Source organism: Urocitellus parryii, unplaced genomic scaffold (genome assembly GCF_045843805.1).
Source record: "Urocitellus parryii isolate mUroPar1 unplaced genomic scaffold, mUroPar1.hap1 Scaffold_43, whole genome shotgun sequence".
Lineage (NCBI taxonomy): Eukaryota > Metazoa > Chordata > Mammalia > Rodentia > Sciuridae > Urocitellus > Urocitellus parryii.
Window position 1 is genome coordinate 4,555,386 of NW_027553833.1, and position 17,653 is coordinate 4,573,038.

At 41.1% G+C, this 17,653-nt stretch overlaps 1 pseudogene; it reads left to right on the forward strand.

The window, feature by feature from the left end:
- Positions 1 to 1,075: 1,075 nt before the first annotated feature.
- LOC144252476 (inactive hydroxysteroid dehydrogenase-like protein 1 pseudogene) lies at positions 1,076 to 17,292 on the forward strand (annotated as a pseudogene).
- The last annotated feature ends 361 nt before the right edge of the window (positions 17,293 to 17,653 follow it).

Below are 17,653 nucleotides of genomic sequence, written 5' to 3' on the forward strand. Positions count from 1 at the left end.
GCCAAACAAAGATGGGAGGTGATGGGAACATCCCACTAGATTCTCATTGTTAAGAAGGAAAATACTAAAAGAAGGTATGTTAGGTGAACTGGCAGGCACAGAGAGATCAAGGCTACTTGTTCTTTCCCTCCTTTATGAAGGCTGAAAACACTGACCACACTTAAGAAGAGGGTAGAAGAAATGTCGCTGGAGGCGGAGAGAGGTGAGGGAGGGAGACAGGTAGAATGGATAATGGAGACCAACATACTTTGGGACCCGAGAAGCCGTTTTAATGTTCTAGAGCACAATAGGAAAAATTATCTATAACAGTTCATCATAGATTTCAAAATAACTAGAGTAGAAGAGTCTGAAGGTTTCCAACACCTAGAAATGATAATATTTGAGATGAAGGATCTGGTAATTGCCCTGATTTGGCCATAGCACATGGTCTATACATTGACTTCCATACTTTACCCCATAAATAAGTATAAATATGTCAAATGAAAAATGGAAATTAAAAAGAAAGGAAACATATCCCAGATGTCTCTTCTGTGTCCAACTGGCAGGAACCAGGTACCATCGATCCCCAACCAACCCATGGTGATGGGAGAGACATGCAAGATTGACTGTGACTGTGATCAGGGATCACACTCTGGGGTCCTCTTCACTGCGGCTATTCTCCAGGGCAATGCAAGCCTGGTGGTAAGGGAGGGAGGAGGGAAACACGCTTCTTTGGACACCTAATCCACAGGTTTTTTTCTTTCTTTTGAGGCTTAAAGTGCTGAGAACAGAAGTGCACTTTTTAAACTGCAGTCACTGTGCTTGTTAAAGTTTATTCCCGTCATATTTCTGCTAACAAGCTTTCATACCTGGAGTATTTTCCTTCATTTTTTCACTGTGAGAAACTTGATAATAAATCTGGGCTAACCATGAAAGGGAGGAATATCAAGTTCTCCGTTTCTGAACTTCACTGGTTGTCTAACGTAACTGTTTGCTCTTCTAATGAAGACTTCTGCCAGCTCTCTCTGGGGCCTACATGTCTTCTGTCACCTCAAAGCCAAGAGGGCAGCAGACGTGAACCCCAGGGACCTAGGGCATGGTCCATGACCTGGCTGTGGACAGCCACCCCCTGGGGCTGCTCACCAAACCATCATCCTTTCCTGGAAACATCACCATGGACACATGTGGATACCATGTGGCCCAGCGCTGCGTCAGCATGGGACAGGGCACAGTCTGGAGAAAACACTGGGCTGCAGCTGGTGCAGTCATTCTCTCACGCACCTGAGAGCTGCTGAAAGGCAGGGTGCAGGTGGGAAGGGCCCTGTCCTGCGGTTCCTGACATCCTCAGCACGGCTCTCGTTCTTTCCATCCTGTGGGAGACTCCTAGGAACACTTTTAGGGCAGAGTGACTTCAAATCAGTAAGGCACTCAGCAGGAGCCTATTCTTCTTTCCTTGACGTTTTTCATTCCTGACCACTGACCACCCATGTGATAGTCAACTGGTTTCTTCCTGCCTTTTGAGGTTCAAAATTTAAGTTTCTGAGGAGAGCATAGAAATAATCAGCAGCAATATGAAATAGGCAGAGGAGACCAATTTTCCTTCAGGCTTGATAAACATGACCCATCTGGGGAGAAAGGAGAATCAGGGGGAAATCAATGAGAGCTTTAGTGTTGAATTGTACTGCCATGCACACACACACAAACATACACATGTGTGTGCATGTGCTCACATACATGCTGCTGTAGTCACACATACACTCATGCACACTCTAGTATACACATTCTTTCACATGCACACACTCATACAAGCACTTATGCATATACACACTCACATATGCACATACTTACATGTAAACTGTCACATGTAATCATCCATTCTCTCACATGTTCACATGCATATGCACACTCACACTTAAAGTCTCACACGTGCATATACACAAATACACATTCACACACCTCTCTGCACATTCACAGACTCGCACACATACAAGCGCATGTACATGGAAACATAAATGCACACATACAGAAGATCATACACACACATGCACAGTTATCCTCTTAAGTGCACACACATACACATACCTGCATGAACACCCTTACACATGTGTGAAAAATCTCTTGCACATGTGCACATGAGCACACATATATTTTGCCACCTCCTTTGCAGCCACCCCAAACTGAGCCTGGATTGGAGTGATGAAACTCCTAATTAGGTCTGTGCAATCTGGGAAAGAAAGGAGCTAGTTTCTCTTTCTTGGGAGGTTCACAGACCTCCAGAAGAATGTGCGGGTGACAAAACAACTCTATAGAGAGTCTTACTGAGTACCTGGTACCTGGGGGGAGAGGAGGGATCTTGGTGCAGCCAATAAGGTAAGACAGGGATACAGATGAGATGGGACTGAGTACAACAGGCACAAGGGACCAGCGAGACAGGTCCTGGACATCTTAAGAGACCCTAGCCTGGCAGAGGAGCCTGAGGACTCCACTGAAATATCCTCCACGTAGATCCTGTGTGCAACCTAAGGAAAAGGAGGTGCTGAGGGCAGGTTCAGTTTGGATCACTGCAGCAGAGCGGGGGTTCCAATAGCAAAGAACTGCATTTTGGTAGGAAAATGAGAACCTGGCATATTGGAGTGTGTGAACTGAATTTTTTTTTCATTTTGAGACATTCAACCAATGCCTTATTATGCTTAAGTCAGATTCAGCAAGATTTTTTTTTGGAGCTGGTGTTTCTTTTATATATTTATCTATTTGCCTACTTATTTACAATCAAAGGACATAAACCAGTATCACCAGCCAGTTAATCGAAGGTCTGGAGTTGCAACCAGCCGCCAGGCAAAGAGTCTTCTCTACCTAGTGAGGTCTTTTTTTTTTCTTTCTGGTTTGGTTTGGTTTCAAATAAATTTTATGGTGGAATACACACACACACACACACACACACACACACAAATGACAAATTATAATAATCTGGTTTGATGAATTATTATAAATAAGTCACCCATGGAAATAAAAATCAGGCCAAGAAATAGGAAAAAAAGCTCCTTATAGTCACTGTCATGTTCCTCATCTCCAAAAGTGAACATAATCCAGACTTCTGGTGCCAGAATTGGCTTAGCCCACCATGGGATCTTATATCAACGAGAGCAGGTGTGAGCCTTCTATGTTCGACATCTTCCACTGTCTCCATATCTACCCTTCTCTCCCTCTCTCTCTCTCTCTCTCTCTCTCTCTCTCTCTCTCTCTCTCTCTCTCTATCTATCTCCCCAACATACACAAAAAGCACTGACGATCTCAGTCAATTCCTATGAATTTCTGAAACAGTATACATTAATTTGTCCAATTATTTATTTTTAGTCCAACCATATTATAATAGTTTGGGACGGAGTCTTACCTATTTTATTCACTGCTGCAATCTCAATGCATAACAACGTTTGACATGCAGTAGGTCTTCAATAAATATTTGCAGAATGTACTAACTGATGATTTAGGCAGTGTCTCTAAAATATTTCTACAGATACACATTCTCAGTGTGGAAATGGGATTTTGTGTTATTTACCTGATTTTCATTATTTACACACTGTACCACGACTCAGATCCCTTAGAAATGCCTTTTTGCATTTGAAGTTCACTGTTGACATTAGATTTGTTCCTTATTTTTAGATGCAGGAGAAGGGGCTTTTATTTCAGGAGCAAACTTTTCTGTTGCAAATCCCAGGAAATGCATTATGGAAGGAGGCAGGGCATGGTGTAGACAAACGGGGACCCACACAGCAGAATGAGCTACTTGATCTCAAAGTCTTGGAGATGGGTCTGGGATCATTTTGTTGAATGGACCAGAAGTCGAGTTTTCAAAGTTAGCAATGAAGAGCAATATTTTCTTGTTCTTCTCAGATCTGATGTTTCATGGAATCTGCTATCTGGTGAGGAGCCGAGTGCACACTCCATGAGTGTCTGCTTCTCAGTGTGCTTGTTCTCAATGAGATTCCAAAAATAGCAAACATATCAGGAAAACAGCTGGCCACCCTCCACTCTCAGCTCCACGACCCACACTGAGGGACAAGGTTCACTCTCCTGGGATGACTGAGTAAAATAGAAGAATAAACAAACAAAAAACTGTGAACCTATTAGAGAAGGAACCCAAGAGCGAGGACATTGTGCCACAAGAATGACTTAAAAGTTTCCCATTCAATGTGGCCTCTCATTATGGAGAATTTCTATGACCATCATGCAGTTCCCTTGGCCAGTGTCATTGTGGAGAATAATGAAGTGGGCAAATTCTACACCCATTAGGATAGAATCAAGTACAGTAGCCACCTAGACCTTTCTGTCTTCTTTGTAGAAAATAATATTAAAGACCTCTAAGTTAGAAGTGTGTATTTAAACAGATAAGGACACAGAAACAAGGAGCCAAAGTGGTTTGAAAAGTGATTTAAAATTGTTCTTCCTCCTTAAAATCATCTGTCTTTGTAAGATTCAGAATTTCATGGGAGGGTCAGTGAATGATACTGAGTCGTCACACAATCAAAAGGTCTTCCACTTTGCCTGTATTGTAAAACTTGAAGATCCCAGCAAACACAAACTCAGCATTCTCTGTATTAGATGGACTAACTGAAGGTAAAAACAGAGCAGCAAAGAAATAACTTGAGTTACGGAAAAGTGAGATGGAAAGAACTTTACCTCATCCACCCAGAAAAGAAAGGCTTTGCCAGCTGTCTTGGAAGAACTCTGTATTTGTCTTAACAAGATGGAATCACGAGTTTAATGGACAATGCTGCTAGAAGCTGCAATTGAACTTCAAAGCAGAAAAAAAAAAAAAGAAAGAAAGAAACAATTAGGGTTAAGAGGACTGAACTAAAAAAAGCATCCATCTTCATACTCTGCTCAGATGGGAATGTGGGAAAAACATGAAACCAATAGAGCTATCTAAATCATGAGAGCTTCCCATCTGTTACATTGTATTTCTTATTATGCTCACAAACGCTTGCTTGTTAAATAGCCTCTAGGCCCATGTTAATACGAAGATTAGACTCATAAATCATCTTAATATTGCCCAAGTGAGATAGGTGGCCAATCTACCCCTCCTAGGAAGAGATCAAGTCTGAAAATAAACACGATAATCCACAACACAACTAAGTGGAAAATATTATAAAGCTTCTCTTTGTGAAGCTGCATGGGCAAAATAATTACTGAGTCTCTTTGTAGTAAACTTCTTAACCTCAGAATTGTTGCCATATTTTTTATGTTGTGAAATTACAAGAAGTTGACAAAAATAAATATGAAATTTCTTCTTTTTTTATTGGGTTTTAATTATATCTGAGATCTAATGAGCCTCAAAGAGGGAAGGGTGGAGCTTTATCTGCATATCATCCCAGCAAGTCCTGTGCTACTCTCAGCCCCTCAGTTAATCGTGGTTTATTTCTGGAAGTCGATAGGCACTTCCACCACCACGTCCTTTCGTAACGTGACAATTTGGCTACTTCATTTTCTACTCGAGGAATTCTGTTCCCCCTTTGAGTAACAAATCACTTTTTTACAGTGCCCAGGAAACAGTATTAGAAATGTTTTACTTTAGATTCAGAGGGCTAAAGGATTAGGAAAGGATTAGAATGTGGAGGTGATCACATCCCACCTTTACCTGTGGGGGAATGAGGTGCAGCTGTGCCCAGGCCTGGGGACGGAGGTGCTTCCCAGGGGTAATCCACCCTCCTTCTAACCCAGGCTGCTCTCTCTCACAGCTGGATCCACTCCTGGGCCTGATCCTGACCCCCTTCCAGTCCCCGCACCAACCTGGGCTTTAGACAAAGAGAGCTTGAATAACCTCCTTTTTTTTTCAATAGTTTTTTTTTTTTTTTAATAGTTTGAATCAAACTATTCTCCTTGGATCATCCATTGAGTTTCTGGGTTCAGTCCTCAACATTATTGTGGGGATTTATTTGTTTTGATAAAGTTTTATTTTTATCTTATTTAGGATAAAGTCATGGACACATATACACATACTTGACCATACTGACACCCACACAGTATGCACACACGTACACACACCGGCATGCACATCTACACATGTGGCACATGTATGTGTACAGCACACACACAACTTGCATGTCACACATGCACATACCCTGCATGTTCCTATGTATGTCACATGCCTATATACCACACACACTCTACACATGCACATTACACACATACACATCACACAAACACACCCTTGAGTTCACATGCACTATGTTCTTCCTCAACCACAGAAAGAGGCCCTGGATTCAAGCTCCTCTCAGTCAGGTGCTGACTGGTCCCATTTTCTATGGCACTTATTCTGATGCTCCTACTGGAGAACCTCAGGGCCTGGCTGTGACCCATCACCCGGATGCTTGGGTCTCTCTGCTGCCTGTGAGTCTTGACCAGCAGCCAGGCCTGTCCCCCAGATGAGCTTGGGCTTCCCTTGGGATTCAGTTCATCCCACCCTCTTTCACCTGTTCAAACTGTAAATATGTACACTTGCTCTGATTAAAAACAAACAAAAGCAAATCTGAAACACTCAAATGTCAATCTCTTTTGCTCGACATTAATAGTTCTTTGTCCAAAATTGGTCAAATCTAAGGATCCGTAAAGATACAGCCAAATTAACAAAGATGATTGCTCTTCAAAGGAACTCTAAAAGAAATTATTTTGTAGGCCCAAACATATTTTTTTTTGGTATGTAGATAAAATTTAACTAACCAAGGTTTTATGTCATAAAAAGCATATGAGCTTAATTCAAGAGACTTCTGAGATAGAAGCAGACGCTGCATACTAAAATGCAAAAATTAAGACTTATGAGCCTAGAAGCTCCACTCGACACCCAGGCTTGAGGGGACTTCCCCGGTTAGACATCAGTGCACAGAGGTGTCCCTAAGAGTCACCAGTCCTCATGTCCCCAACTGAAAGCAGCGATACTCGCTGGGAAAATAATTTAAGAAAGTGAATAGATGGAATTGTCATCCTGTGATGGAAAGTTAACAGACAGGCAGGCAGGTGTTTGAGGGCGATGACAAAGCAGTATGACAGATTCCGAATTTTTAAGAGTTTCTTTTTTCTTTTTTTTTTTTTTTACTTTACTTGTCAGAAATCTTTCTGGAGAAGAGTGCTGAAGATAGGATATCCCTCAAAATCAGAGGCAAAAATGAACTTGAAGGCGGTATTGCCAGTTTCATCTGGCAATCACAAGGAACCTGGGCAAGCTTAACGCAGTACTCACTAGAAAGTCATGGAATCAGAGGGAAGGGGTGTGCAAACTCAGGGTACAAGACGTTCAGCTTCTTAAATAGAAGCAGGTTGAAGATGTGGGGGGGTTGCCTCCAAAGGCCATGGTGCCAAAATGAAACCAAGAGAAGACTCTACAGGAATTTGATTAGGAATTGACTTAGCCTAAATATTATATTTTAAGCCAACATTTCTTTGTTGCAAAATGAGAAAGTGCATCAGTAAATTGTAAAACCCCCAAGTCACCCATTCAAGGAACATAAACTGGGTGGAAGAGGACTTCAGGGAAAAGTATGTGCATCTGCGACTTCACACACTATGACCCTGCTTTATCAGCTCAGCCTGGCCTGTGCTGGACACAGAGTGCCGTCTTTTAAGACATCCGCAATAAAAAGGGAGATACAGTAGAAAGAGCAGGAGCTAAGCTGAAAGAGATCAGTGTGTCCTTGGGAAAGTTATGAACAAACACTCTCTAAACTTAACTTATTTGGAAATCAGGAACAATAAGATCTACTTTTAAGCTTTATTACATTTAGAAATGCAATGATTGACAAGAAGTATGCACTCAGAAATGTTGTTTTTCCCGTCTTCTTGAAAATTTATGCGCAAGGGATTACTCACATGGTGGCATTGAAAATTTCAATCTAGTCCCTGTGTCCTTTCAATAGATTCCCTCTACTCTCATTAGTCGAATGTGTGTGTTAGGGAAGAAAGACTTTTTCCAACCTCTCTTATGTTCTAGTCTGGGGGCCTGTGAATCAAACCAGCAAAAGATAGATTCTCAGGAGCAAAGGTGCTAATTCTTCCTTAATGTTTGTGTACAAGAGAGTTTTCAGAAAAGAAGTGAAACTCATGTAGTTAAAATTGGGGGATTGTGTTTTATTTGAACAAAGACAGTTTGGACTTCCAGGGACAACAAATCATGGAGAAGTGACCAAGAAATACATGGGGGAGCTAATGGGGAATGAGGATGATTTTAGCTAGGTATAGTGATACACACTTGTCTCCATGTTGGCTCTCCATCTGTAAAGGTAAGAATCGCTCTCCTCCTCCTGGAAGACAAGGGAGGGTTGGGCACATTTACAACAAAAATATAGGACCTGCATTTAGGAAGAAAAGAGGGAGGCATGAGGTAAGATAAAAAACCAAAAATTAGGTTAAAAAGAAATATGAAGGAAGGCCAAGAAGAGAAGACTTCAATTGAGAAGTTCTGCATACTTTTCCAGACCTGTCACTCCATAAACCTCTTTTCCAGAACAGTGACTCCCAAATGGCTGAAAACTCTTTAAACCTACCAGTGCTCCAGAAACCACCTTGAGATTGTCGGGTGATACTATTCCTAGATGCCTGTCCATGTCTGCCCCTCACTGAATTTCTTTTAAAAGAAGAGCCAGGAATTTCTAGGACATGTCTCTCTCTTTAATTTGCCCACATTCTGCCCCGAATGTGTGGATCTATTCCCTAAGTAAACCTCTGTTTGTGCCTCCTGCTGACTGCGCGGAAGTCCTTTTCTATCACATCTGCCAAGAGCCTCGCTGATTCTGAGCCGAGTTGTGCCTCCTCTCATAAAGTCCTCGGACGCTTCTCTGGAAACACTTCTTCTCCTCTGGCAGGAGAGATTTCTTACAGCTGTTGATCTTCAGTTACTTACAGATGGAAATAATCCTCACGCCAAAGTAGTATTTGGGGGTGGTACATTCTGATTCCCTCTTCCTACTTCATGTTCAATAGTTCAATTATGTTTGTAACTTACTCAGAATAATGAAGATCCAGAAGGATATTGCTGGAATGAAGCTTCTGGGTTTCTGATTTTGAAAAACCAGCCTCTACCTCAGAGCAAAGCCTGTCCAAGGAAGGGGGCGTGACCCTTGTCTTTGGAAAGACCCACAGAGCACTCCTAGGCACATTCCCACCTGCTGAGTTGTTTGTCTACAAATAACAGGAGAGGTCTGCTGCGCCAGGTGTCCCTGACTCAGTCAGGCTAGGTGGGGACCCATAGCAACCCCCTAGCAACCACCAATCAGCATGAGACAGGGAAATACCTGGGATGCCAGGTGACCCCCCAGTAGTTTATGGTGGTTGATAACATGTTGGGAAACCATGTAGTTCAGCACTACACCCCTCTTGGCTTAAACCAATCAGTTCAAAGGAAACCCCCTCTTGTACTAACCAATCACCCTACCCAACTTGTTCCCTCCAGTGAATGTGCTAATCATGTTTTAGAGTTGTTATTTGATTTTCCCGCGGTGTGTGAGGATTTGCTAAGAGATGCTACGATGTATGTGAAGTCCCTGCCTTCTCCAAAGAATATATAAAACTGCTGCAAACCCTGGGCTCGGGGCCTCTCAGCGTCACCAGTTGCTGTGTGCACGCAGAGCCGGAGCTAGCTCGCAATCAACACCTCTTTGCTGCTTACATCGATCTCTGTCTCTGGTGGTCTTTTGGGGATCCCGAATTCGAGTATAACAACTTCTGGAGGCATCTCACAATTGTGCTCAAATACAATTCAAAGGAGGCTCTTAGAAGACCAGTTGCTCAGAATTTTTGCCCCATCCAATAGAAGTTTAATGAATTTTCAGGTCAGTATTTTTAAAAGCAAATTTCATGTGTATCTCTTTGAGGTCTTGCCACATATTTTATTCACTGTAGTCACTATTATTATATTCTGGGGTGGTCCTGGCAGACTTGACCTCCCAGTAAAGATGGATATTAATATTGTTGCTATATGGGTTTTAATCTCCATATAAATATGGAGAAGTGCTTGCCAATTTGAAGTTTAATTAACCATCTTAGAATAGTTTCCATCTAATTTACAGAGAGGTACTTAGTGTACAAGTGTCTACCAAATTATGAACATTAGAAATTGCAACTCAAAAACTCTAGGATTCTAGTTTTACCAGGGTCACAGAAAATTATCTAGCCCACTAGAGAGTACTAAAAGAGTAAAGCTTTACGGAGTCTGGCTCCCTGCCCAACATTCCCATTCCAGAAAAACTTTTCAATCATAAAATCAGTGACAATAACAGTCTTTTCCTCCTAACAATGCCCTCTGCTATATCCAGTTCATAAATGTAGGATTATTAGTCTTTTCATACCCTAAAATGAATATATGCTCCCAAATGCATCTTGGAATAAAGAACCATAAAGGATCTGTCTTACTCATTACTCATTGTGATCCATTCTCTTTTTTTTTTTTTTTTTTTTTTTTTTTTTTACCATTTCCACTGCTAGACACATAAAACATGTACATTTATGGAGGAATTAATTCCTTGTGCTTTTTTTCTCTTTAAGTTAGATATTTCCTAAGTCCAGGCAGAGAAGGTAAGCTATCAATTTAAAGGCTGAAACACCACCAAATATTTTGAATCGACTCTAAACCAAAAATATACACAATTGAATGTTACTACATCCCATAACTGGAGTTATTCTTGTTCCTGGCCTTTGCGGACTGAAGACCACCAGCTGCAATGAATTATGCTCAACTGAACAGTGGTTCTGTGACAATAATAAATGAGGACCAGAATAACACCACAAAATATATATCCACTTGAAACCTGAGGTTAGATTTCAGGACTTGGTGTTCAGCCTGCTTGGAATCTGCAGCCTCCAGATGCAGTTGACAGATATGATTGCATCGGACAGATGCTGGCTGGCTTGGATATGCCATAGTCTCTCTGCTTCGGCAATCAATCCTCAGCCTGGGATGGTTTTCAGTTTTACCCCTGGAACATCTCAAAAAACTGTAACTGAATTCATTGACGATAGCACAAGTAGGTTTCAAAAAGTACCTATGGTCTGTTTGATTTCTTAACATATAAAACCAATGGCACCATACTTCAGATAAATGATCTTAGTCATTTATTTAACATTGATCTGATATCCACGTCCACCAGGAAATGGTTTCATCGCCAGCCATCCACACCTTTTGATACAGCAACAAGTCAGCCCTGCCCTCTACCTGAGCTCCTTTGACTTGAAAACACACGGTATGGATTACGATCCAATCCATAAAAGGCATTCACTCACCTCACCCCCACACAACTTTTCTCAAAAGACTCTCACTCCAAGTCAATCTCAAATACAGCTCAGGGTTATTGCCTCCAGGCCATTCCTGTCTTCCCAGAAACCTGTTTTTCTTTCACTCTGTGTTCCCACTGAGCCATGAATGACCTTTATCTCTGATGAAAAACAAGGCACAGCATGTGTATCACTTCCAGGATTGAATGTCTCCAAAGAGATAATACATATGCAATGTCTGTTCTGCAGAGGTAGAGAAGAGATTGCTAGACAAAAAGAAGGCTTCAGGTGGTGAGGCTCCAACCATCTGATAGCAATTCTATGATTTCTTCACATCTCCTTAAAATTCAAACCCACAGGTATTGTTTTAAAAATCAGGTCTATTGACTTAGGTTTATTTACTGCATCCTAAAGCCTGAATTGTGTTCAAATGAAAAAACCCTAGCTCCCAATAGGACTGTTAGGAAATGCATCTATAAGGAGGTGTGACGGTTTATACAGGAGGTGACCCCCCCAAAGCTCACGTGTGAGAGGATTTAAGAGTTCAGAGGTGAAATGGTTGGAATAGGAGCGTCTTAACCAGTGCATTAATCCCTCAATAGGGATTCACTGGGTAGTAACCAGAGGCAGGTAGGGTGTGGCTGGAGGAGGTGGGTCCCTGGGGTGGAGCTTTGGGGGGGCTTAGTGATGGGAGCCGTTTCTCTCTCTGCTTCTCGGTGCCTGGTTCCCATCTGCTTTCCTCCGCTGAGCTCTTACACCAGGATGCGCTGCCTCACCTGGGACCCTCAGGGATGGAATGTGGCGTCTATGGACTGAGAACGCTGAAACTCTGATCCTCAAAATAAACTTTTCCTCTTCTAAAATCATTCTTGTCAGGTGTTTTTGGTCATAGCAACAAAAAAAAGCTGACTAAAAAAGGAGGTGATTCCAGTTAAACAAAGTCATAAGGCGGGGGCCCAGTCTGATAGAACTGGTGTCATGATAGGAAGAGATGCTAGAGTGTACAAGCCGAGAACAGACCCTGAGAGTACACAAAAGGTAGGTATCAGGAAAAAGCACAGCTTCTGCAGTCTTGACCTGGAATTTCCAATCTCCGGAATTGTGAGAAAGTACATTTTTACTATTTAACTAATTTGGCTTGTGGTATTTTGTTATGGCAACCCTAAGAAACTAATAATAGTCCACATGGGGATTTAATTAAGGTTTTCAGTTCTTGGTTTGGGTTTAAAATAAGTTGCAGTGTTCTACAATACAGCAGGGTAATTATAATTTAAAACAATCCTGTACTTTGTAAAGAACTAGAAAACAGAAGATTGTGAATCAAATGAATGAAATATGATATGTCAAGAGCTTTGTAATGTTTTGAACAACTAATAATAAAAAAATTTTTAAAAAATTGAAAAAATAAAATAATTTCACTTAAAAAATTCATTAGAATGACAAAACTGAAGATTATATCAAGAATTATAATTACATGACAAACATAAATATTATTTCATGACAAACATAAAATTTCTAATGTTGAATATTTACATATAAACCAAAAAGAAAACAGAGGATTGAAGGTTCCTATTGCAAAGAAATGTTTAAGGAGATGGAAATGTTTATTGCCTGATTTAATTGTTACACATTACATACACATATGCGATTATAACACTACCCCATAAATAAATAAATGTTTATACGCTGAGCAACATGAAACTTCATTTAAAAATAAATTTTAAAAAATGTAATAAAATCTTAAGCTTGAAAATATTTTCTACTCCTGATTATTAACAATAATTCTGGATTGGTAATAAGGTAGCAACAATTTTCTAAGGTTTCTTGTTTGTTTTTGTTTTCGGTGTTTTGGGTACTGGTAATCAAACCCAAGGGTGCTTAACCACTGAGCAACATCCCCAGCCTTTTTTATATTTTATTTTGAGACGGGGTCTTACTGAGTTGCTTGGGGCTTCCTTAAATTGCTGAGGCTGGCCTAGAACTTGAGATTCTCCTGCCTCAGCCTCCTGAGTTGTTGGATTTACACTATGCCCAGCTAAAGTTCCCTCTGAAGCCAGTTCTAGCTGTCTTTTGATAACAATACCTGGTCAATATAGAAAGCAATACATCTCACCAAAGAGATTTATATAAGCTCACAGAACACTGATGCCAACAGGCAGCTCAGGGGTTTTCAGGAGAAACTCAGACCTCCTGTGCAGTTCCATTCAGATGTCAGTGCAGGCGGAGGAAGCTTGCAATTCATCTGCCCACTTTCTTGAGGGTTGGAAGCAGAGGAATAAAGTTGCTGGTAGCCTGCTGTTTAGGTTCCAAGGCAGGGAGCAAAGACAAAGCCAGGGGCTATGACAGGTGGGAGCTCTGGTCAGAAACCCTGGCTCACAAGGAGACTCTTCAAAGCAATCTGTTCTGTTTGTCCTCTAGGAAGAAATGCCCCACTCCCTGGACCGTGCTGTGAGAAGGCATTCCCTCCCCTGATCTGGACTCTAGGTAGGAGAGGGAGAGAAGCCTTCTGTGGGAGTTCCTCACGTCGAGTTCAATCCCACATTAATACATACTGAGTGAATATTACCTCCATGGCTCAAAATAACTCAACCCCAAATCTTCAGTTTAATAAGTTTCAGGTTTGCAGTGCCTCAAGTGGCTTCCAAAAGCAAACCATCTCTGAAACCTCTGTGGATCGCCCACGGTCTCTTCATCAGGGTCCAAAATGATTCCCATCAACAATGCGTCCAAAAAATAATGATTTATAGAAAAATCACAAAACATTTGAGGAAACAAGACACAGTGAGCAAAAGTCAGAGAAATATTGGAGAACGGGAATTGCAAAGTTTGCAGATATTAAAATTAACATTTATAGAATTTAAATGCTCAACTGAAAGTGAGGTAAACAGATATAGAGGTTGGGTAGAAGGGTTTACAGTGCAACTAATATGATTCCATCAAGTGAGGAGGGAGATAATGGAAAAATAAATAACAGGTGAGGATTCTGCAGAACTAATGAAGGGCTCCACTATTCAGATTTAGAGAGTGCCCCCCCCCGCCCCATGCAAATAAACAAATACCCATCCACAAACACAGGCAAACTAAAGATAGGTTATTATAGGGAATGACTTCTCAAAGCAGCAAGGAAGGACCAAAATTTAAAAACATATAGTACAAATGAAGTAAGGAGAAAAATTAACTGTCAACTTTAAATTGTAAATTTAAAAACATTTTAGTACCTGTTTTGTGAATTAGTGTGACTCAAAAATGTATGCGAATTGACCAAATAATGAAGGTTTTCTTCTTTTCAAAAGATGCTCATTAATGAATTTTTAAAGGATACACCTCAGGGAGACTGAGAATGATATAATTGAAAGGTCCCAGATTCTTGAAAGAAAAAAAAGCAAAAAAAAAAAAAAAACCAAAAACAAAAACAAAAAAAACAAAAAACAAGTGCCAAACTGTTGAACATGAATAAATGTGATAGAGATTGAATATAAAACAATAACTGCTCAAAAGGGGTAGATGCAAAGTTAAAGTTGAATATCGGACATCATAGTATATACTGTGGGCAGAAAGCAGAAATTAGGGATCTACAAGTCCATGTATTTTTAAAGACAGGGCGTGGATACCTGTTTAATTATTAAAATGTGTAAAGTACCTGGCAAACAATGAAAGCAAGATTGCAGCAAAGAGAAAAGAGATGTGCACTAAATGAAGCAGTCCAATAAGTACTCTAGGTTTAGAAAATATATAGAATATATCAAAACTAGGGGAAATAGAATCCACAAAAGCTAGAATAGAAATATAATCTGATATCTTAGAAATTGCATTGCATATTCTGTGGCTCCACATTTCCATTAGAATATGAAGATTGTCAGATAAAATTCCAGCATGATAAGAGAATGAAAATTCAAATCAAGCCCCAAATTAATTAAAAGAGGAAGGCTTGACTACATTAAAATCAGACAAACTAGACTTAAAGAAAATAGACTTAGGAAAATACATTCTGATAAACTTACTAACTGATCAGGATGATATAATAATAAACATGTAAGTGCTGACAGAGCTGAAGGAGAATTTGTGATTTTCACCTTGTGACAAAGATGGTTACACATTGATGACGGTACCTGAAGTTTTTGTTGACAAAAACTAAATGAGGCATGGGAGATTTGGGTCATATTACTAACAAACACGATCTGACATCTGGTAGAAATATATGAAGTCCTCCATCCAATAATGAGAAATTTTACATCCACTTCAATTTAAAAAGGGAACATAAATATTGATCATACTACACCATGAATCAAGTATGAATACATTTTAGAGTTTCATCATTACGAAGTAAATGGTCTTTAAAGTGAAAATAAATTAGACATCTACTACAAAATATTTAAAATAAATTACATTTGCATATTTAAAACAGTAGTCAACAATGCATCATCGATAAGAATCATAATGAAAACATACAACACTCCAAAATACACATGAAAGTTCAAACACCTAGGCAAAAACACAACATGTCAAAAGAAAGCAAATTAGAAAAGCCTAATGAATGAAACACATTGCATGTGAAATAATGGAAAGAACTTTGAGCTTCTTCAGTGGGAAAGTGGGAAATCTGAACAGTGTTAATGTTATTTTTCTTCACAAATTTAACTCTCTCCTCTCAAAATATCTGTGCGTATATATGTATGTATGTATGTATTTATAGTGAGGATTGAACCCAGGGGTGCTGTACCACTGAACCACATGCCCAGTCTAGTATTATTATTATTGTTAATTTGAGCCAGGCTCTCACTGAGTTGCTTAAGGTCTCACTAAAATGCTGAGGCTAGCCTGGAACTTGCGATTCTCCTGCCTCAGCCTCTGAGTCACTGAGATTACAGACATGGGCAACCACACCTAGGTCAAAATATTTCCATCTTCTTCTTCTTTTCCCTCTCCCTTCCTTCCTCTTCCTCTTCCTTTTTCTGGTGCTAAAATTTTCATTGCAGATTTTATCTGGACAAAATGAAGTCCTTTAGAATTCAGAAATGAGGAAAACTTGCTTAACAGTAACAAAATTCAGACACAAGAAAAGGCATTCTTAATATCAGGAAATAGATTTCAAATATTTAATATCTGAAAAAATAGAGCCTTTTGGTGCGGGTCACATGGGGCGGCGGGCGCAGGGGTGGAGGGGGTGGGGTGTTGTGCAGCAGGGTGGGCTCTGGAGACTGCGCTGCTGCAGGTTGCCAGGGCTGCCGTGGACAGTCTCTACCTGTTGCACAGTAAGAGCACCAGGTCTTGCAAGTGCTACATGGAAGCGCTAGGTTTGGCTGAGCCTGGTACACGGCCAGGAAAACATCACCATGGTCTATGACTTCTACGGCCTGATCAGGCTGCACTTTATCCTTCTCTGGGGAGCAGGGCAGAGGAACCAAGCAGTACCAAAGATGGGCCGGTTCAGTGGTGCAACAGATGGAAGTGGAGAAGCCTACGCTGAAGAGTCGGCAAGCCGGGGTCTGAACACTATCCCGACGAGACGAGGCAGAGCAGAGAAGCTGTGGACAGTTGTCAAAGACTGCCGACACCTACGTGGTGGAAAAGGGTGTCATAGTTGCAGAATTTAGCAGGGGACTCTTTTACTCTCTGAGGACAAGCTCTGGGACAAAACAAAAGTGAACGATGCCACCGCCAGTTGGCATGATGATCCATGGAGTGTCACCAGGAGTTTTGGAGGGAAAGAAAGGCATCATCGTCACCATCTCCCCCGGCTCCTGCTGCAAACCCACTGCAAACCCGGATAGCTGTGTTTTCTGCTTCTAAGACTTACTTAGACCACCTCAGCGACTTGGCCACCCACAGGGATGCACCTAGCAGCTTCTGCACAGATGCCTGTGATGGTTGTCTTCACCAAAAGTAGATGCACATCACGCCGTCTCGACCCTGGGGGTTTCAAAAAGGACCACAGGATGCTGGTTCCACTCTATTCAGTTCCTTTTTGCATGGTATATGCTCGAGTGGCTCTGGGTGTGGGGAGCAAGTATTCTCAACCCCTGGTTAGGTAAGGGGGCTTTAGCCTGCAAAGCCTGAATCCCAGCGGTCAGTCACGTTTTGCCAACTCATGGTCACGCACAGCATTCTGACATTTGGAGACATGTTTCATTTATCTGATGTATTTTCTTTTTGACAGATGATCCAGTGTGCTGTCAGATTCATCCTTTGCAACGCAAACTTGGAAAGCCTGTGATAAACCTCTGGGGCCAAGTGGAGGGCCCAGAGTAAATCACCACCAAGGTGTGGGGACGGGTGAAATCGCCTGCATATCCTTGCTTTGCTCCCAGGCTGTCGAAGAGTGGAGTTGACTTCAGAGCCATGGCAACCTAACTTGTCAGCTCTTAAATTTCAGATGTTGTGTTTAAAGGGAAATAGCCTGTTTTCCCCTTAACAGATG